This window comes from Podarcis filfolensis, assembly GCF_964270895.1.
Source record: "Podarcis filfolensis genome assembly, chromosome: 4".
Taxonomy (NCBI): Eukaryota; Metazoa; Chordata; class Lepidosauria; order Squamata; family Lacertidae; genus Podarcis; species Podarcis filfolensis.
The window spans coordinates 4,506,473-4,529,541 of NC_139607.1; the positions used below are offsets into that span (position 1 = coordinate 4,506,473).

At 39.8% G+C, this 23,069-nt stretch overlaps 2 long non-coding RNA genes across 3 annotated transcripts in view; one reads left to right on the forward strand and one right to left on the reverse strand.

Annotated features, from left to right (window-relative positions):
- Window positions 1-2,998: 2,998 nt before the first annotated feature.
- LOC310761351 overlaps window positions 2,999-23,069 on the reverse strand; it is a 45,900-nt gene continuing 25,829 nt past the window's right edge. The window contains exons 3-5 of one of the 2 annotated variants that reach the window (XR_014547416.1): window positions 17,801-17,939; window positions 7,034-7,107; window positions 2,999-3,101 (exon numbers count right to left, since the gene is read on the reverse strand). This is a non-coding gene — a long non-coding RNA (uncharacterized lncRNA). Of the gene's footprint in view, window positions 3,102-6,390; window positions 6,505-7,033; window positions 7,108-17,800; window positions 17,940-23,069 lie in introns of those variants that run through there. The other variant, XR_014547417.1, reaches the window with a different exon arrangement.
- On the forward strand, window positions 4,447-20,177 carry LOC310761359. Its single transcript, XR_014547426.1, has 2 exons — window positions 4,447-4,564; window positions 19,873-20,177. It is a non-coding gene; the product is annotated as an uncharacterized lncRNA (long non-coding RNA).

The window sequence follows — 23,069 nt, forward strand, 5'->3', positions numbered from 1 at the left end:
AATCCTGTTTTAAATAGATTAATTTCAGAATTACATTTAGAATGAAGGATCAGCTTCAGCTGTCAAGTCTGCTGAAGTTGTTAATAAGAGTAAGAAGTTGTGCTGCACCATTCACAACCACATGAGCTATTATTATCTGCATAAGTGAGTCCACAAGTGGAGAATTTGAGCAACAGAGCTCACTCCAGCTTTTAATAGAGGAAGTGAAGACACACTTGCTTGACTATCTTGCCCCCACTCCATGGCAGCCATTTAGTGGTGGACCTATGAATTTTGAAATGTGACTGCAGGCCACCAAAAGGTGGCCAACAGCTAAGATAATTAGGCCAACCTATGTTGGTGAAGAGAAACTGTTAAATGGACATGTCAAATTTTATGCTGGATCTATAACTAGATAAACAGGGGGGAAATAAGCAGAGGAATATATTGGGGGGGGCAATGTGCAGTAGCCGCTAGTATTGGAGCCTGGCCCCTGAAACCTGGGCTGTTGATTGCTGCCATATCTACCTGAATGCCCTATGCTTTTCAATTAAGCCTCACTTTTAAGAAAAGCAGTAAGCTTATTAATGTCTTTCTTGCAATTGGGGCTTGAGGTCAGTACCTGTCAGTTGCCTGATTACTTCAAGCCCACCTGGGATTGCCTGCTCTCCAGAGTTTCAGATCAGGAACTCTGGAGTGTAGCTGATCTAAGTTGGGTTGGAAGTCACCAGCAATTGACTGAACAGTGGTGACTTCAAGTCCTGTGGGAACATTCCTTTGTGGCATGGCTTGTCTCCCAGTTAATGTTGCAATGGGAAAAAATGGATCATCTGATGTCATGGTGATGTCAGTTGATGTGTACACAACCCCACCTGTCAAAGTGGCCTACTGGGGGTGGCAGAGGATCTGGCCTGCCAGGCTGAAAAGTTTCCCCACCCTTGCTCAATAGTCCAGCCATAGTGTATTGCACTAAGCTGCATCTTCCAAACCAGGCTTAAGGGCAGTCACACACACACCACACAACAGTAGTCCAGTCTTGAGGTTACCAACACATAGGTCACTGTAGGCAAACTACCCCTGCCCAAGAACAGGTATACATGTTTGCAAAGGGGCTGTGGGGCTATACTGTTAGTCCCTACCTCATCACCACTCAATTCATTTAGGCTTCCCACAGTATTAAGCATTATCTTGCAGTGATACTGAAACCCCATGATACCAGGCCAGAAGTTAGCAATCTCCCTTGGCCTACACAAAAGGACCCCTTGACCTAAATTCAGCCATGTTTGTATTCTGCTTCTTCAACCCTGCACAAATATTAAGACCCCTTTTGCTTGACACACCCAACTCCCCGCAACCTGACACATTTAACCAGCTGCAGTAGACATTAGAGGAGCTTACACAGCTGAGCTTTGTGGTTAGCTAGCTTCCCAGAATTGCAGAAGGTACAAAGATGGTAAGGGGAAGAGGGGCACAACGCAATGAGTTGCCTTTAAATCACAATACTTGTCTGAACTAGATTGACACCCACCTCTAGCCAGGAAGTTGACCACAGAAGTTCTTGTTCTTGTAGTTCTGTCCGCTTGTATTAGACAATTGTTAGAGAAGGCAAATGCTTGCTTGATAGAAAGCAACACAAGAAGAACATGTCCACACAAGGACAAAGACCCCTTTCTACCAATGGGGCACAGCAGGGATCACAGGGGAGGCGGGAGGGTACATGTAGAGAAAGTACATAACGTGTGTTCTGTATATAATCTATGTGCTTCGCTGGTTCAGCTTTGGAAAGAAATCCTTGAACCCAAATTTCAGTGCTGAAATAAAACTTGTGAACTTCCACTCAATTGTTTGTCCTTATTGGCTGGGAGGTTCAATGAAAGATTGGACCAGCTGGGACCCTAAATCATGCAGCGAGATTTACAACTACATGGGAAGTTGCCTGATGTGTGTAATGATGAGGCATTGGCTAAATGCATGGTCCCACACCCCCTTTGCACCCACACTGCCCTTTAAAGTGAGCAGCATCTGAATACATCTAGTGTATTTGGGAGAGCACACCAGAATGCACTAATGTGAAGGCACTAGTTTCTCCTCTCAGTGATATGTGCAGGTCCCCATCTTTACCTCCTGTCCCATGTCCAGTCTGGCTCCTAATAAAATCTTGCTGTGTAATCCTGTTAATCCTATTAATTTTGGTGCAAATTGCTCCCAGGTATGTGGGTGTAGGATTACAATTGTTGCAATCAGTTAGTCACAACCAAGTAATAAGGGTGATGATGAAGACAAAGATCCCTGGTAGGAGTCCAAGGATTTTACAGGTACACAAGACTTCCCCCATTTTTACAATTGAACTATTGCACAATAATCAAAGATGCAAGCAATGTTAACAAATTATTGAAATCCTGCAGCAAAACTGGGGGGGGGGGAGAGAGAGAGAGAGAGAGAGAGAGAGAGAGAGAGAGAGAGAGAGAGAGAGACGGCTCTTGGACAAGAGAAACAAGAGCAACTGGTTGGAGAAAAGGAAGTAACACAAAGTAGGTCAATTAATAAATTAAGATGCAATGAAATTAAATGCTTTTTTTTAAGTCTTAAGAGACAGTGCCTTTCTTTCTATTTGCCTTCCATAAGAAAACTAAAGAAAGGTTGTAGCTAACTAATCAGTAAGCTTTTCCTAAAAATGGTCATTGAAAGCAAACTGGGAAATAATTTGAAAATTTGAATCTGTTCTGGTGTAGTAGATAAAACTCTAAAAGATATGAAATAAATTAACAAGCTTCCCTTAGCAAACCACTGACAATTATTTTTGAAAAGCCATGGTAAAATTGACAAAGCTAAGTTTTAGAGCAAAGGCTCTTTCTCATTTTCAAAATGGCAACATTCACTCCCAGCACTAACTTTTAATTCTAGAAACCTCCCCAGTGAACCTCGGGAACCAAACAAGAAGGGATGCTGAAAGTGTAATTGCCAGGGGAAACAGCAGGTGTGCATTTCACCCTTGCTGTCTAATGCCTAGAAGAACTTGCCTGTATTTTGACACTGTAACATTCTGTGTATCCATGGTGGAATTGTTGCCACATTCCTAGTTGGAGGCTCCCACATGAAATTGCTGGTGCAAAACAATGCATCTGGGAGGCAAAGCGAAGAGCAGTTGCAAAAGGAAATCACTGAGTGGAGTTGACATGAGCAAACTTGCTCTTCCGCTGTGTGGGTTGCAAAAAGCAGCTGCTGCTAGCAGAGAAACAGCAAGCACATTCAACACACTTTTAAAGTGCATGGCTCTCCTGAAATAATATTGGGAAGTACACTTGGCCCCTCACACGCATCTAAAATTCCCAGCATCCTTAACATACTAGTTCCCAGGATTCGGGGGGGGGGGCAGGGCAGGGGAGCAGTGCGTTTGACAAGTGTCTCTTTCCAATGCTTTGGCCTTCCCATGTAAGCTTGACTCATCTTAAAAGAGCACTCTTTAAAGAGCCAGTTTCATCCTTACTGTTGATTCAGTCAATCTTTAAAGCTGTTGTTCATCAAATATGCCAACTTGCTGACAAATATGGACTCCTACTTATTACTGATTTTGCTTCAGAAACTCTGTGCTGCACATCAGGGGTTGGGTGAGGGGAAGCTTGTTTGATCTACTTTGCAGTGAAAACAACAACAGCCTAACAGCTGCCAGCAGGAGCCAAGTGCAAAAATGCACACACAGCCCAGCTGCAGTATCAGTTAAAGGGATTATAATACAATGGGATTATAATAATTCAAGTAGAGAAGATTTTAATTTCAAATTAACTTTGTTTGATGCATTCGCAAAGTTGCTTGATTAAAGGGATGCCGAGGAATGGTGGGAGGCACCAGCTAAGAAACCCACAAGGGAACCCCCAGGGGAAGAAGGCTCAGAGTCAAGGGATCGGTGGTGATAGGTCAATGAGTGGTCAGAGGGAGAAGAAGCAAAGCGGGAGGAGGTGTCAGAAGAGGTGTTTAGTGAACAGGAAGAGGCTGTGGCAGAGCATAGTTCAGACTCTGAGGCATAAGCAGAGGCTGGAGAGGAGGGGAGACAGGAGGGGTGCTGAAGAGTTCAGGGAGTCTCCCCCTCCTGCTGCAACCAGCTCCCCTCCCTCCTGGTCTCTGAGAACCTATCAAAAATGAAATGAGCAAAGCAGAGGGTGGTTGTGTACAAACGTAGCCTGAGACTGTGAGGGAAAGACCCTGGAGAGGAGGAATCCTAGTGGGCACTGGGAAGGCAGGTACCTTAAGTCCTCACAACTGCTTCATCGGGGCAAGACCTCCTAGAAAGAATTGCTGAGAGCTGTGTTTCCTTGACTAAAAAGTTAACTTCACTGGTCTTGGATGACTTATAGTTTTCTTGCAGACCGACACCTGACTCCAGCCCTGACAGGCAGATACTCAGACCATAGAAATACAATTGGTAGATAGGGCTCTGTGTGATGTCATTTCTTATCCATTCCTAGAGTGGAAGGAGCACATACTAGTTCCTGTTCCTGTTCCTCTTCCTTTGACCAGCATTGGATGTAGACATGTCCCCGCTTGCTCCAGCTTTGGGCACATGCTTGAAGCCAGTTATACTGCAAATGTAAGTATTTTGCCTGCATAGTTTTTACTGCTGCCTTTGCTGTGAATCAGTGACATTCAACTGCATGTATGGAAGGCTTCCTATATATACACTGCTGCTGTATGTGCATGGGGTGTTCCATGCAATTAGAAATCTTACTCAAATATAGACTCCTATTATGAGTTTTCTAGTACCCCTCCTCCCCAAGTACTTATTCATGCAGCTCATATTTAAATGATGGAACTCGCTTCCACAGGAGGTGGGGTAACCACAAACCTAGATGGTTTTAAAAGAGGATTTGACAAATTCATGGAGGAGCAGAGGGCTATCAATTATCATAGCTATTAGCTGCAAGGCTTCTGAATACCAGTTGCTGAAAACCACAGGAGGGGAGAGATGCTCTTGTCCTCAGGTCTTGCTTATAGGGGCATCTGGCTCACCACTGTGAGGACAGGGTGCTGAAGGGCAGGACCTGAGCCAATGGCTTCAAGTTACAAGAAAAGAGATTCTGACTAAATACCAGGAAGGACTTTCTGACAGCAAGAACTGTTTGACAGTGGAATGGACTTCCTCAGGAGCTTTTGCTATTCTTCCTTGGAGGCCTTTAAGCATAGATTGGATGGCCATCTGTCCTGGAGGCCTGAGTTTAGATTTCACCACTGCAGGGGGCTGGACTAGATGAGCCTCAAGATACCTCCCAACTCCATGGTCCTATGATCCCATGACTAGATATGCCAATGTCCTGATCCAGGAGGCTCTTCTTATGCCCTTATTTCTATTTCCCCATTGTTAACTGTATTTTTCTTTGTCATTGTTATTCTAAAACAAAAGATGGACTTACGCTGCAGCTTGTCTACTGCTTAACAAATATCTGAAAATGGGTCAATTTTCACTGACAGTAGAACAAAACAGAGCATGTGTGAGTACTTTCCTCTCGGCAAAAAATACTTGCCATTGTTGTAATCTGCTAATGGCTTCCTTACCTTAGTGTAAATTCTCAGGGTCAGCCCTGTAATGAAAAAGAATATAAGAACATAAGAAGAGCTCTGCTGGATCAGGCCAGTGGCCCATTTAACCCAGCGTCCTGTTCTGGCAGTGGCTGGGCTGATGCCCAAGGCAGGTCTGCAAGCCAGACCTTAGTGCAACCTCACGCTCTCCTTCTGCGGTTTCCAGCAACTGGGATTCAGAATCATGCAGCCTCCAATGGTGGAGGCAGAACATAAGTATCATGGTTAGCACTGGCAGAGGAAGGGGAGTGTGGGCGGTGCGCCACACGCCCCCGGGATGCGCGCCAGCTCCATCCCCGCCTGCTCTCCGTCCCCCGGTGCCGGAGCATGAAGCTCCACCACTGATGGTTAGTAGCCACTGATAGCCTTTAAATCTAATATGGAATGATTAGTGCCGCAGCCCCAGGATACTGAGTGGTTTGGATATTGAGTGGTTCTAGTCATTGTCAACATGCCCTTGCATTCAGCAAGCAGATCTTCCTCCTGCCTAGGATATAAAAGACAAATAGGTTAACATTGCTCTTTCTGAATTCTGATAACTGTCAGATAGTTTGAAGAATATGTTTTTGTCTATATCCTGACAAATAAATCAATATTGCCTTTTAGTTTGAATGATTGTAGTATTTGGAGATATGAAGACTAGCTTCTTCCTTGCACAAAGACTGTTGATAGTCAAAGTTAATTCTTCCCTAAATCGTAATCGTAGTAGTAGTAGTAGTAATAATAATAATAATAATAATAATACAGACAGTCTCTCTCAAACCCTTCCATAACATTTTATTTTCAGGATTATATGACATTAAACTTTTAAAACCATGGTTTAGCAAACAGTTACTGGTATGAATACATTTGGGGAGGAAACTAAGGACAATTAATAAGTTTTTTAGTTCCATCTAGTGGGAAAGATGTGTATGTTGTTTTGTAATGAAATTGGCAACAATCATGACAGAAATGCTGAAAAAAGAGAAATGGCAAATGTTCTGTTAAATATAAAACTTCTACAAATGGGGAGATATAATAATAATCAAGAAGGAGTGCTTATGTTAGTGTTTTTTGTTTACTCGGTTACGTTGGAGAGAAAAATGGGTTTGAATTTTCAGGCTCTGAGAAGTGTATACGTTAATGCAGGTTATAGCTTAGAAACATGGCTGGGATTTTCCTCAGATACCCAAGCAATTGAGAAGTGAAGGGAACAAAACGTAGCCAAAAACCACCATTGTAGGCTCTGGGTTGGCTGAGTAGGTTAGAACTTAGGCCCCATTGAAATCAATGGGGAAAGATAGTCACAGCTTTCAACAATTCTATAAATGAATGGAATTTATCTTAAATAAAGGGACTACAAAGGTCCTCTATTCCAACCCCCTGCAATGTAGGAATATTTTTGCCCAGCATGGGGCTCAAACCCATGACTCTGACATTGAGTGCCATGCTCTACCAACTGAATGTTTCTTTATTTCTCTGTTTTTGCACTAATTATACCTACCTTTATATTTCACCAATTGGAGTCTTTATATCTTGACATGCCACATTATGATGATACCTCTCCTTTCCTTAACTCTGAGAATAAACAAATAAATAGTAATTGAAAACTTGGATATACACCAATTCTATCACTCCTCTTTTGATTCTTCTTCCTTTATACCCAAGAGCATAATTACAATCTACAATAAGGAATTTATAAAATCAGATCATTATGTGTAATGCCAAAGTCCTTCTGTAATTTATTTTTACCGTTGTAACACTGAGCTGCATTATTGTCGACAGAAAATCATGTAAATTCTCTGAAGCCTCTTAAACAGGCCCTCAAGGTAGAGAGTTATAGCATTTTTCTGCTACAGGCTAGTTATGCGTTCACTGTCAAAGTATAATGTTAGAACATAGGGCATGAAGAGCCAACTCTTCAAAACTGAAGCAGAAAAATAGGTGGAGAATTATTTTCATATAAAAGGTGCATTACTGAGTAGCTCAGTTGTGCTGGAAGTCTGCACGTGAGTCAGACCTACCGCTAGTACTATTATTATTTAGTGACATTAATGTATTAATGATCTTCTATACATTAAGGCAAGGGACGCGGGTGGCACTGTGGGTTAAACCACAGAGCCTAGGACTTGCCGATCAGAAGGTTGGTGGTTCGAATCCCCTCAACGGGGTGAGCTCCCGTTGCTCGGTCCCTGCTCCTGCCCACCTAGCAGTTCGAAAGTACGTCATTGTGCAAGTAGATAAACAGGTACCACTCCAGCAGGAAGGTAAACGGCGTTTCCGTGCGCTGCTCTGGTTCGCCAGAAGTGACTTAGTCATACTGGCCACATGACCCGGAAGCTGTACGCCGGCTCCCTCGGCCAATAAAGCGAGATGAGCACCGCAACCCCAGAGTCATCCACGACTCAACCTAATGGTCAGGGGTCCCTTTACCTTTACCTTTATACATTAAGGCAATGTACAAGAAAAACAGCAAAAGAAAAATTTAAAAATACAAAAAAGGTATTGATACATTTAAAACAAAACTAAAACCATACAAATAGACACATGTGACAAAGATCCATATATCCAGTTTGGAAAGCCTGAGACAAAAAATGCCTTTAATTTAAGGTCCAATAAATTTCATTATGGTTGGTTTGTGGTTCTGAACTTCCCTTCTTCCCTTCTTGTGTCACATATGAATGCAGGACAGAATGTGGACAACACAAAACAAATGAGGTCAGCTACTGGAGAGAGGACCTTCTCAGTGTTGGCACCCACAGAAAGGTCTGCCTAGTACTGATATGATAACCTTTTTAGGTGCCAGGTCAATACTTTTTTTTTTTTACTCCTTTTTATATTAGCTGTACTGATATCATTATCTGTTGCTGGTTTAAATTATGTGTTAGATTTTAGTATCATGTTGCATTTTATGTTTTTAATTTTCAATTTTTCCCCAAGGGGCCTTTTGTCATTAGGTGGTATATAATTATTGGGAATTAATAATAATAATAATAATAATAATAATAATAATAATAATAATAATAAATTTTATTTATATCCCGCCCTCCCCAGCCGAAGCCGGGCTCAGGGCGGCTAACAACATTCAAATAATCAAACAATCATAAATTTAATTATTGTATCTTGGCCAGAATGCTGTTCCATGGAACAGGGACAGCCACACTAAAAGCCCTGCTCTGAGTTATTGTGGAGTGGACTTTTGCAATCTTTGGAACTTGCAGGCTTTTGAAGACTTTGGAAGTGCTGTGCATATAACGGATCTACAGCATATGTTATAAGGTGGTTTCTCTAACGGCTCTGTGTACAACAAGTTGCCAATATAACAGAGCAAGCAAACGTTGGCTCAGGTTGACTACTCTTCTTATGCATGCGACTTGGACATGAGCACCAACTTCAGATGTTAAATACTCCTAAAAATTGACACTATTTGCCACATCTAAGGCAATCATATGCCTCTATACTAGCATTGGTTAGCTCTGCTAGGATCAAAGATGTCATTCTGACCAACAAGTTCTACTGATAATTGAATCAATGTACTATTAGCATTCCCTGGGAAGCAAACACCACTTGTTTCCTCAAGGGACACCCTAGATATCTGACTGTTTTCATTGGTTCAGAAAACTGTTGTGACCACCCAATCAATCCATGACAGGCTTTGTTGTACCTGCTGATGACTCAGTATCAGTGCCAGTAGTCATTGAATGTCCCTTTTGTCTAGCTTTGTACTTGATTTAATCATATTTTTGGTCTAGGAAGCTCTGCTCTCTAATTGGTGTCTCTCAAATGACATGTCCTCTAAATGGTTTCCCTGTTTAGTTTTAGTTTTTTTTATCCCAGACTCTCCACAGTTCAACCTTTGGAATTCCTCTAGGAGAATGGTATATGCTTCTCTCACGCAAGCCTGCTCAACTTCATGAAAGTCCAAGGAAACAAACCTTGTAAGCCTTAACTATATCTTATCCCTTTGTCTCCTCTCTGTGTTTATTTTCTTCAAGTTAGCCAGGACCTCTCAAGGGAACATGTTTTATGTTCTTCCCTTAAGGGAGCTTCTCCCCCCCCCATGTTCAAACCATTTTAAAGATGGCATTATGAGTATTATGAGAGTTCCAAGCGATCCAAGCTTGTGAATCACTAACCACTGAAATATATGTATGGTCCTAGGGTGACCTACAAAAGCTTTCCTACCTTCATCCATCCCATCATCATCTGAGCCTCTTTCCTGAAGCTTTTTTCCCCTTCTGAGTCTTGCTATCAACCATATTCTTTTTTTTTATAATTTATTTTTATTCAATTTTTCCAATACAAAATTTATACAAATCATACATCTTTTTATATCCATTCTCTTTTTGACTTCCCTCAACTTGCCTGATACTCCTTCCCTTCTTAATTTCTTACACATTTCTAAAGCCTTTCTTCAATTATTTTTATAAATTAATTCTTAGTTTTACTCATATTCTAACATTTCTTGTTACAGAGCTTCATTAAAGCTTACAAACGTTATTTGATTATCACTTAATTTATGCATATATTCTGTAAACTTTTCCCAATCTTCTATAAATCTCTGATCTCGTCGATTTCGGATCCTTCCAGTCAGTCTATCGAGTTCTGCATAGTCCGTCATCTTCATTCTCCATTCCTCTAGTGTAGGCAACTCCTCTTGCTTCCATTTCTGAGCCATCAGTATTCTTGCTGCAGTCACTGCATATAAAAATAACTTCTTTTTCTTTCTTATTAATCTCATTCCCTGTAATACCAAGTAAAAACGCTTCTGGTTTCTTAACAAAGGTGTACTTAAACATTTTCTTCAATTCATTATATATCATTTCCCAAAAGCTTTTTACTTTCTTACACTCCCACCACATATGATAGAATGTACCCTCTTTTTCTTTACATTTCCAACATTTGTTACATCCTTTATACATCCTTGCTAACTTCACTGGTGTTACATACCATCGATACATCATTTTCATCACATTTTCTTTTATTGCTGTACATGCAGTGAATCTTAGACCTTCTTTCCATAATTTTTCCCAATCCTCCATTTGTATATTATATCCAAAATCTTTGGCCCAGTCAATCATAACCGATTTTATCTCTTCGTCCTTTGTGTGCCACTCTAGTAATATCTTGTACATTTTAGCCAGCACTTTAAAATCACAATTTATTATTTTTTTCTGAAATTTCGACTCTTTATCCTCAAAGCCTCTTAATCTTAAATCTTTTTTGAACATTTCATTGCAGCCAATCATTAACATATTCCTTAACTACCTCAAACGGCTTCAAACTCCATTTGCCTTCAATTTTTGTTATTAGATTCTGATAAGTTGTCCATCCCCCTTTCATATTGATTTTTTTCACACTCAACGCCTCTAATGGTGATAACCAATACGGAGTTTTGGCTTCCAACAAGTTTTTATACTTTTCCCAAACCTCTATCAGAGACTTTCTTATGATGTGGTTTTCAAAACCTTTATGTACTCGCTTTTTGTCATACCATAAATAAGCGTGCCACCCAAATCTGTTATCAAATCCTTCTAGGTCTAATAAATCAGTATTTTCTAATTTCATCCATTCCTTCAACCAGCAGAGGCAAGATGCTTCATAATATAATTTCAGGTCTGGCAGGGCGAAGCCTCCTCTCTCTTTCACATCTATCAATAGCTTAAACTTTATTCTCGGCTTCTTACCCTGCCATATAAACCTTGAAATTTCTCTTTGCCAATTTTTAAAAATAGCTGCCCCCCTGATTACTGGAACTGTTTGGAATAAAAATAGCCACTGTGATCCACGCGACGGTCACCTCCAGACTGGATTATTGTAACTCGCTCTACGTGGGGCTGCCCTTAAGACTGACCCAGAAACTCCAGCGGGTGCAGAATGCTGCAGCGAGACTCCTTACGGGGTCTTCGCTGCGAGATCACATTCATCCGGTGCTATATCAACTGCACTGGCTCCCGGTGGAGTACAGGATCAGGTTTAAGGTGCTGGTTTTAACCTTTAAAGCCCTATACGGCCTTGGACCCTCGTACCTACGGGACCGCCTCTCCTGGTATGCCCCACAGAGAAACTTACGGTCTTCAAATAAAAATATCTTGAAGGTCCCAGGCCACAGAGAAGTTAGGCTGGCCTCAACTAGAGCCAGGGCTTTTTCGGCTGTGGCTCCGACCTGGTGGAACACTCTGTCACAAGAGACTAGGGCCCTGCAGGACTTGACATCATTCCGCAGGGCCTGCAAGACAGAGCTGTTCCGCCAGGCCTTTGGCCAGGGCACAGCCTGACTCCCTCCCTCGGCAATCTTCGCGGAGCTCTGGCCCAATAGTGGCCAGTGGCTTGAACTTAATTAATTTTATAATGAATGATTTTAGAGCGTTGTTTGTGTTGTACTTTTGTATTGTTTTATTGTTGTTAGCCGCCCTGAGCCCAGCTTCGGCTGGGGAGGGCGGGATATAAATAAAATTTATTATTATTATTATTATTAAGTAGCACATTCATTTTTATTATTGCAATTCTTCCCCAGAATGAGAATTTCATTCTTCCCCACACCTCTACATCTTTTTTAATCTTACTCCAGGTTGGTATGTAGTTGTTCTGATACAAATCAATACTTCTGGGGCTTAACCAAACTCCTAAATATTTAACCTTCTTAACCACTTCTATTTCTAGTTGTTGCTGCACTTTATCAATAGTTTCTCGGTCCATATTTTTACTAATCATTTTTGTCTTTTTCTTATTCAAAATAAACCCCGCTAATTGGCCAAACTGCTTCTGTTACAGTGTTTGTCGAATTTTCCAGAGTTAGTACCAAGTCATCAGCAAAGGCCTTAACCTTATACTGTTTACTTCCTACTGTTATCCCTTTTATCTGTTCATTACCTCTTATTGCTCTTAAAAAGACTTCCAGGACCGTGATAAATAACAATGGTGAAAGCGGACACCCCTGACTTGTACCTTTGGTTATTTTTATATTTTCTGTTACCACATTGTTCACTATTAATTTTGCTCTTTGGTCTCTATATATTGCACTAATACCATTCATAAATCCTTGTCCAATATCCATCATCTCAAAGTTTTTTAACATAAATTCCCAAGAAATATTATCAAAGGCCTTTTCCGCATCCACAAATATCAACATAGCTTGCTTGTCATTCCTGGCATTCAAATACTCCAAAATATTAATTACATTCCTAATATTATCTTTCATTTGTCTGCCAGGAAGAAAACCTGCTTGATCTTCATGTATCAAACCCTTCAACACCTTTTTCATCCTATTTGCTAATATGTTAGCAAACAGTTTATAATCATTATTTAGAAGCGAGATCGGCCTATAATTCTTAACTTGAGATAAATCTGAGTCTTGTTTGGGTATTAAAGTAATATATGCTTCTTTCCAAGTATCTGGTATTTCTTTTTTTGTTAATATATCATTCATTACTTCTCTCAGTGGTACAACTAGGATGTCCTTCATTTCTTTATAATATCTTGCACTAAATCCATCCGGCCCTGGAGTCTTTCTGCTTTTTAATTCTCTGATTGCGTTTCTTATTTCTTCTATTTCTATCCTCTCATTTAGTTTACTTTTCTCTTTCGTCAGAATCTTCTGCACCCCTTTCTCTTTTAAATATTTTTCTATTTTCTTTAAATTATCTTTCTCCTTCTTCTTATATAGTTGTCTATAAAAGTCCACAAATCCTTTCCTTATTCCTTTCGGATCTTCAATCTCTTTATCTTCAACCACAATCCTATGTACCGTATTTTGTTCTTTCCTTTTTTTAATCTGCCACGCTAGTAATTTCCCCGATTTATTTGCATATTCAAAGTTCTTTTGTCTCATCCTTTTGATGTTCCATTCCACTTCCTTGTTTATTATCATAGAGAATTGCGCTTGTAATGTCTTTATATTAAGTTTCAATTTTTTATCGTTAGGTCTGTCAATAAGTTTCTTCTCGTTTTCCATAATTTGTTTTAGGATTTCTTTTTTCCCTTTTCTCTGTAATTGTTTTTGATTGCATTCTGTAGTATGAAAAAACCTCTCATAACTGCTTTGCTAGTGTCCCAAACTATACTTGTTTTTGTTCCTTGATTCATGTTGTTTATAAAATAGTCCCTCAAATATTTTTGCGCATTCTCTACTATTTTTTGATCATCGAAAAGATTTTCATTTATTCTCCACCGAAAAGATTTTTCTTCAAATCCTTTTAAGGTACATTTTATTGGGTTGTGGTCCAAAAGCACCTTAGGTTGTATTTCGATCTTTAAAATTCTTGTCGTAAGATCATTTGTTATCCAAATTTGATTCATTCTTGACATTGATTGATTTGCTTCTGATTGATAGGTAAACTGCTTTTCCAATGGGTGTTTCAATCTCCAAATATCAATTAAATTGCAGTTCTCTACCATCAAGAAGAAAGTCTTTGGTAATTTCCCTTCTTTTGATTTTCCTGTTGCTCTTAATCTGTCCATCTCCATCGAAACCACTGCATTCATATCACCCATAATTATAATCTTTTGATCAAAATATTCAAATAGTTTCTCTTCTAGGTTTCTAAAAAAGTCCATTTTGTTTTCATTAGGTGCACACACTCCAACGATTATTATTTTTTCACCTTGCCAATTGACTTGTACTGCCACAATTCTACCTTCTTCATCTTCAAAAATTTGTTGGGCTTCTATTTTATTTTTAATATATAGAACCACTCCTCTTTTTTTTGTTTTATCCGATGAAATAAATTCGTTCCCTAATTTTTTATTTATCAAAATTTTTCTGTGTCTTCTCATCACATGTGTCTCTTGTAAACAAATAATGTCCAAGTTTTGCTTTTTCAAATATTGTTGAATTTTATTCCGTTTTTTTCCTCTCGTTTATCCCATTAACATTCCAGGTCCATAATTTCAACGCCATGGTATCTTCTGGTTAATTTTTAATAATAGTCTTTAATTTATTTTCCATCTTCTTCCTCTTCCTCCGCCTTCTCTTCTTCCGAATCCTGCGAGTCCTCTCCTTCAGCTCCTGCCCCCATTGGTGTAGTTTCCTCGCATCCCAATTCTTTGTACCTTCTCAGAAATTTATCCAATTCATCCGGTCTTGTTATTCTGTGTCTTTTCCCTTTGTAAGCAAACGATAGTCCTTCTGGAAACTCCCATCTAAATTCAATATTGTTCTTCCTGAGAGCTTGCACTAACTGTTGGTATTGATTGTGTTTTTTCAACAAGCGAAGTGGTACGTCTTTAAAGATGATTATATTGTTCCCACCAATATTCAATATTCTCTCCCTATTTTTCTGCAAAATTAAATTTCTCATTTCTCTATCCTTAAATATTACCAAACAATCTCCTGGGTATTTCTTCGCTTTATTTGTCCTTACTTTGATTCTAAAAGCATTCTGTACCGTCCTTGCCACATCTTCTTCTTGCATCTCCATCCAAATGGCAATTTCTTTGATCAGTTTTTCCTTTATTTCTTCTCCTTGTGTTTCTGGGACCAATCTGAATCTCAGATTAGTCTCTTTCTGTCTCAGTTCATTCATTGCAATAGCATCCCACAGTTCTTCTTGAGTTTTGTTAACCTCTAACACCTCTGCTTTAATTTTTTCCTCCCCCTTCTTCAATGCTTTAATCTCCATTTTATTCTTTTTAGCCCCCTCTTCCAGATTTTGTGTCCTTTTTGCCATATCTTTCATCTGGCCCTTAATTTCATTAATAATTTCATCTATTTTTTCCACCGTCACATCTATTTTTTTATCCACTTGTTCCAATTTTCTCTCAATATTCTTTTCACTTTTATGTATTTCTGATTTAAGCTCAGATTTAAGTTCAGTAAACATCTTAATTAAGTCTCCTTTAAGATCAGATTCTTGCCTAGAGCCTTTCCTTTCTACTGGTGTACCTTCTCCTTTCTTTTGTGTATGCACCATTTCGAAACTATATATAAAAAATAAATAAATGAGTTGTACCACTAAATTTGTCCACCAGGGGGAGTTGATCAAATGTTCACTGATTATATAATTTAATGTCAATAACAATAAAAATCCACCAGGGGGCACTCGAAACCTATCCAATCGAATTAACGCAATGGTATTTTTAGGTCACTTAAAATAGAAACAAAAAATATAATTAAATATATTTAATTTCTTCTTTTTTTCCCCCACCTCTTGGATGGCCAAATCCAATGTTTGATTATTTGTAATTATGTCCCACTCCACCAATATATTTGTAATCCACTTCCGACTATAAAACAAAGACAAAAAATCCAACTTTCAAAATTATAATCTTCAGAACCTTCAGATCCCCAACCTTCAGTCAGTCCCAAGCTCTCCTTTCGATAACAAATGTTATAAGTTCCCCCCCAAAAAGGATGTAATCCCCACTGCTTGTTGCAGGAAAAGACAGTAATCACAAAGGAGAAAAGAGGAACGAAAAAAGAAAAAACAAAACAAATCCCGGTGCTCTAAAGTCTCTTAAAATGGCGGTTCTTTGTTCCCTTTAGCAAAGGAAGTAAAGAGAGGCGGTCTTTCTTTCTCCCTCCATCAAAGTAAAATATAAAGTACTTTTACTAAGCTCAAATCCACTGTAATCCTCAGTCCAACCAAATCAGTCACTAAAATAACTCTTCTCTTCCTTGTCTAAATCGTTTCAAGGGCGAGAGTAAAAATTATAAGTAAGAAATGGAGCTTCAGAACTCATTGCGCAGTTCTTTTTGAAATTGAAAGTAAAGTAATCGAAAGTAATGTAAAACACTCCACTCCCGGGATCCTTTTTTCAACGTTCTACTATATCTCTCAAATGAGAAGGGGAAAAAATACAATCGAAGTAGGGGAAATAAAAATATATCTTCTACCCCCTTGGTTCCAAATAGTTTTTATACATCAGCACAGGGGATAGATCTTTTTTGCCAAAAACAACCCCCGTTTGTTTTGTACTCATGATTCCGTTCACTCTGTAAATAGTCTCTGTGTGTTCTCCGGAGTTCAGACAAGGTTGACCTCCTGTTTATCCCTTGTCTACATCAAATTAGGTCTGAATCTGTTATTTTTAACCCTTTTTTAGAGTTACCAATTCGATTTCTTTAATTTGGAAAGCCGATCGCTCCAGTGGGCAGGCTCGGGGCTTCGCTCCTGGAGGCTGGCAATGACGTCCCGCTGTCGGCCCTTCTGCCCGCCGTTCTCGTCTCCTCTAAAAGGGGATACCTGACGGCCGGGGGAATTGCTCTTCTGACAGCGCTGGGATCCTGATCCACTGAATCTCCTTTCAGCGGTTTTTGGGGGGTTACGGCGCCCTTGTAGCACCCCCTTTTGCCTCTTTGGAGCAGGTTTCCCTCTCCCGAGGGAAAACTCGCCTGTTTCCACCTCGCGATCTGACGGGAAGCTCCTACTATCAACCATATTCAGGTGGACAAGCTAAGGCAGACTAAAGAATTTGTGCCTAGTCTTCATCTGGTCCATGGAACCCCACATTCTTCAAATCAAGATGAAATCTGGAGAGTCACCTCCTTTCCTCCTCCATTCCACAGAACAGGCAACTGAGAGTATTTCATTTCACCTTTTGTTCTCTACCTTTACTGTTTCCCAAATTGTGTTGTCTTTCTACTATCATGTGATCCAGGGGTAGGCAACCTAAGGCGCGGGGGCCAGATGTGGCCCAATCGCCTTCTCAATCTGGCCCACAGACGGTCTGGGAATCAACGTGTTTTTACATGAGTAGAATGTGTGCTTTTATTTAAAATGCATCTCTGGGTTATTTGTGGGGCATAGGAATTCGTTCATATTCCCCCCCCCAAAAAAAAAATATATAGCCTGGCTCACCACATGGTCTGAGGGATGGTGGACCGGCCCACTACTGAAAAAGGTTGCTGACCCCTGATGTGATCCAAAACAAGGTAATTTGCATTCACGCGTTCCCTTGTGTGACTAGGTTTCCACTGCAGCTCTGTCAGATCCCTCTCCCTGCTCCTTCTCTGGCAATCACTGAACTGAGTGTGTCCATCGATCTCTATCATAATAATGCACTAATTCTAAGTCATTGGTTAACTTTGCATACATGCAAACCCAACATTCATCACCTCTTCCCAACTCTTCCTCTCTTCGCAAATCACTACAACCACCAACCACACACTGCACACAAAATCTGGGATTTTAAAATAAGAAAAAAAACTTAGAGTAGTAGGGATAAGTAAACTGATGAAGTGTTTTGTGAATCAGACTGAAAGCACATCAAATAGAGCACCGATTTTCATATGCTGTCAAACAGTTTTAAAAGAAGGGGGTGTTGCCCTTACCCCGTGTTTTGTGTGCTCATCTCTGAGCTCTGCACTTTCTCTGTGCTCAATAGATCAGTTATACTTTGTTCAAAGTGCTGAAGGGTGATTTGATAGGGTGATGGATGATTATCTTCCAGGTCACTTTCATCCCATGATGCTTGAGGAAAGAGACAGAAAGGTAAATAGATCAATGGAAAGTCTTAAAGAATCCTTGATGTGTTCTTCCTTCTCAAAGCAGCTCAGGTATCTACAGGAGCTGCAGAAAGGGAAGCCATGGGGAATGGCAAATGAAGAATATATTTGCTTTGGAGTGAAGCCCATTTCAGCAGAAGAAGGAAACTTTTCCTGAATCTGCTATTTTCTCTGTTAATTTTTTCACTTAAATATTTTAACTAAATCTAATTGGAACATGATAATAACTTAAACCATAGCTGTCAACTTTTCCCTTTTCTTGTGAGGAATCCTATTCGGAATAAGGGAATTTCCCTTTAAAAAAGGGAAACATTAAGAGCTATGACCTAAACATGCTAGCATTTCACTACAGAAGAAGAACCTTCCTTATTATCCTCCAGATATTAATTGCACATTGGGTTGGATTCAAAGAGTAAATGTAAAGCAAACATATTCTATTTGGGTAACTTCTATTTTCTACTTCCATCCAATCTCAATATGCGTTTTTTCTGGAATGCATTGCTCCCACCCATCCATACCACTCCTTCTTTCAAAGGCCTTTTTCAAATGTGCAATCTAGGTAGAATAAGTAAGCATGAGAGAAGAAGCAGGTTCTGTCCAGAAACAGCATGCATTCAATTTCAGCATCTTAAGTGTGCCAACACACTAGCAAGGCAGGGTTCTCATTGCAGCAACAGGACCCATAAATGAATGCACAATGGATGGATCCTTCCACCATGATATCCATGAATGTTCATTTGATTCAGACTAAAAGACTGAAAAAGGCTTGTGTTTAAACGTCTCTAGACAGAATCACATTCTTCCCTCAAACCTTTCAGCTCTACTCTTTGCCTCTTTTCTCTTCCTTTCTCATTTTCCACTTTTATAATTTGCTGATTTTACACTATAGGCCAGCAACTAGGATTTGTGCTAAATAAGTGCTTTATGAGTAGGAAACATGATGTTTAAGTATATTCCCTATTTTCCTGGCCATACAAGAGCATACAAGAATCCAACCTATATTTTAACTGAACTCTATAGAAGCTAGGCCTGAACACTCTTCATGCATTGTATTAATGTTTGAGGGAGTAGGGCTACATCAACTAACCCCACACCTGACATTGTGCACTCTGACAAAACAAACATCTGTACTAGGGAATCGTTGCATGAATTTCAGGGGGATACGACAAACTGGTATGTGTGACATTGGAAAATGGGCTAGTCAGTACTTCTGATGAAGGCTGCTGACTATGCATTATGTAAAGGGAGAATTCGAACCTGGGGAACTGTTTCTGATGGCAGGGGTTCCCATAACATATATAGCTCAATGCACACTTTATGGCCAATGCTGTCTGGAAATGGGCTGCAATTACCTGATGGCCAATTCAAAGGAATAAAGGAAAAACTTAAATTTTTCAACAAAAGTAAAGTGTTGGTTTTTCCTTTCCTGATTTCACAAGAAAGCAGCGTGTGCATATATTTAACAAACATGCACATTTTACCTGCCCACAAACCCACTAGGCATCACACTCCAAGGGGCAGAAGTAGCCTATTCAGTATTCAGTCCGAGTGTATTTATAGCCAAAGAGTCGAACTGTGAGGAGAATTTATCAGGGCTGTGAAAGGAGCATCATGAATTATTTACCAAAAAAATCAAATTTTATAACCCTTCTCAATCTTTCATAAACTGTGTCTTCCCATTTTATTTGAAATTTTACCTGCAATCATAATACAGCATAAGTCAGAGAAATGTCTTTCTGAAAGATTTGTAAGAGCACAGGTAGAAACCGGGCACACAATAGTGCCTGTACTTGAAAGAATTGCTGGAATGACTAGTTAAGTGTTTAATTTTTAAAGCATGCAGGGGGATGTGACAGATCTCTTTTTAAACTTCCATAACCCCCTTTCTTTCCATTTAGGAGGAAAGAAAGACACAAAGCATCAGTCACACCAGTTCTTCTTTAAAGATCTTCTCCCTCCCGCCCTGTTTCATAAAGAGCAGAAGGAAGGCAAACTGCAACTCTCCCTCCTGCCAGTTCTTTTTTGTTCCTACTGCAAATTTCTCCTTTTTATCTCTCTCCAAAACCAAAGCAATCCTCTGCACAACCTCCATGGCTGAAACCCAGTTCACTTCTCGCCCTCTCCTACTATCTCGTCTCTAGGTCAGTTAAATATTCAATTGCCGTTTTATTTTCTCTCTCAATAAAACTGGGTTTTGGAGGAAGCTCTGATGTAGTCTGTGCCGCTCTCTGAGTGGGCATTCTGCTACCTAGGCTAAATGATCTGAAAGTTACCCAGATGTGCTCCTTTGTACTTGGAAAAAGTATGACTTTCAGCAGCCTGTCTACCAATCAGCAGAACAAAACCAGGTTCAGAGTGGGAAAGGGTCTCCCTAGCACAGGTTAGCTAAACTCTCCCCAGCCATTTGTCTTTCAGAAGAGTTTATTACTTGGCACAAAGTAACGTTTCCAGGCATGTATAAAGCCATATGGCCAAAGCAAGACAGCAATATTGGCAAGGGTTTCATGGGGAGGGGGCAAGTACACCTTTGGTTTTAAATTGTTCTTCTTGCTGTTATTTATTCTTGTGATTCTAGATGGCCCCACTCACACCCAGTTTACCATATTCTGCTAGCAGTCAACCCCTGGCATGCCCTGGAGGGAGCTTTCTTCCCCCCAAATTATTTTTACTGGTTTTCATGTAAATACATTAACAACACATAACTACCGTAACTTGTCCAGTGATACATTATGTTTCATATGCTGTACACAATACGCAAGCAATATGTTTATTTCTGCATTATCAGTTCAATATGTGTCTGTTCTTGAAATGTCTTTAATTACCCTTCTGTGGCGAGCAAGGCGTTCTGATAGGGCCACATTCCAAATATTTATCCAGATTTCAATGGGGATATCTATAGGTTGTTTCCAGTATCGGGCTATTGTTAATCAGGCTGCTGATAAAAAAACAACTAAACCTCTGAATTTAAGGTAATTGTTTAAATTTGAGTCTAAGGATAACAAGACAGGAGCCAAATTGGGTGGAAGGGGTTGCTGCGTAATTTTGGAAATAGTGTGAAACACTTTTTCTCAAAAGGAATATACCAATGTGCAACTCCACCATGAAATATGAGCCTCACTCTCTGCAACCTTTCAAACATAGGGGAGAGATGCTAGTGCTGATTTTGTCTAGACATGAAGGAGTCCAGTGCTAGTGAAATATAATTTTAACAGAAGTCTCCTGCCAATGAGCAGAGATGGTTCGTAGGGATGGGTTGTGCCAAATTGATTGTCATTTATTATCTGCAATTATGATCCCTAAGTCTTTTCCCCATATTGTCCGGAGGCCTCCTGTATCACCCATATATTGTTCTAGAAGAATGCTATAAATTAAAGACACAACTGCTTTTATTTCACATCTTGATTTGTTAAAGACTCAAATGATGTAAGAGAGCGAAGGCCTTCCGCCTTGTGTTCCAAGCATCTTGCAAATGTGCACAACTGAAGAGATTGAAACCAGGTTAACTGGGCATCATCCAGTTTCCCCATGAGCTCATGCTTAGAAATTGCAGAAGGTTTCTTTTCTCCTCAAGTTTTTAAATCGTCCATATTTATCCTCCTGTCGGAATAATGGATGGTCCAACAGTGGAGTCAATGGTGACGGTTTAGGGTCCCAATCGCTCCACACCATCAGCACTGCCTTTAAAAATGGGTTTTGAATCTTTGATGCCATTTAGACACAGGTTTATCATTCTGTGTGAACTAGGCCTAAACATTATTTGGTCCAAGAGCTGCTGTCAAGAACCCTACGTCATCAGGTACAAAAGGTTTTGCTATCTTTGTTTTCTATTTATTTATTTATTAAATTTGTATACCGCCCTTCATCCGCAGATGCCAGGACATTTCACAGCATAAAAATACAAGATAAAAACACAAAATACATAATAAAAATCCAGAACGGAAACATAACAGACGAATAATCCCTCTCCTATAAACACATTTAAAATGATATAGAATGTTAATTAACCAAAGATGTTATCTAGACATCTTAGAAAAGTAATTCCAAAACTGCTGGGTTGGGTGACAGTCCCTCAAACTATTGTGGCCAAAAATTGCATCACAAGGCACATGAATGAATGAAGCTGCATCTGTTTAGGTATTACCTGCTTAATTTCAGACTCTCCAGTCTTGGTCCAGCCCCTCTGGAAAGGCATTGCAGAGCCATAAAGTGTCTGCCGGAAACTGGAGCAGCTCGTAGAAGCCACCCTCTTGTGTGGTAAAATATTCAGTCTGTCTTTTTTATATGGGGCAAATCTCAAATCAGAACATTTAATATAGTCCAAGATAGGAGTAGGGTATGAATTTGATTCAGCACACATTTAAAGCTAAATCTATCAAATTCACATCTTTGAAAACATTGTGAAACTGAAACACCGCTATCCTTTGAAATCCACACTTAACCAAATTTTGTGATGCTGTACAGACATGCTTATATTAGCAGAAAGGGTGCAGAAAAACAAACATATTTATCGGGGGGACCTGTGTTATATTGCTTGGAAATATGTGTTTATTAGTAGAAATTCAAACTAAAGTGCTTGGTAATTTTTATAAGGTTTTTTTATTGCAAATTGCTGTAGAAATGTGGAGACTGAGTTTCAGATGGTGACACTGAGAACTGAGGGAACAGAAATAGGAAGGTCTTTCCATCTGTAGTCTAAGACATAATCATTTCCATTGTACTAAATTGAAACTATGTCGTTTCTGAAATTAGGAACTACTTTAGGAATAAAATCATTATCTTTGCTTCAGGAGTTGATAGTTTTGCATTTCTTCCACCCAATGTTTTCATAACTGATAAAAAATAAACACATTGGGCGGTGGTATGTGAGTTAATTTTACTCAAGAGTTGACCCATTGAAACTAATGGGCATGACTAAATTAAGCTGATAACACCTGGCAGTTTAGGAAGAGGCACACAGTATTTGTAAGATGTCTAGACAGGTGCAGCCTGACCAGTGGAGTAATAGCCTCTTGGAAGCAGCATCTCTGCCTCTTACTGCAGGGAGTGGGAGGCACTGAGCAGTGAGGGGAAGGAAAGTTTGGGGTTGCAGAATAGC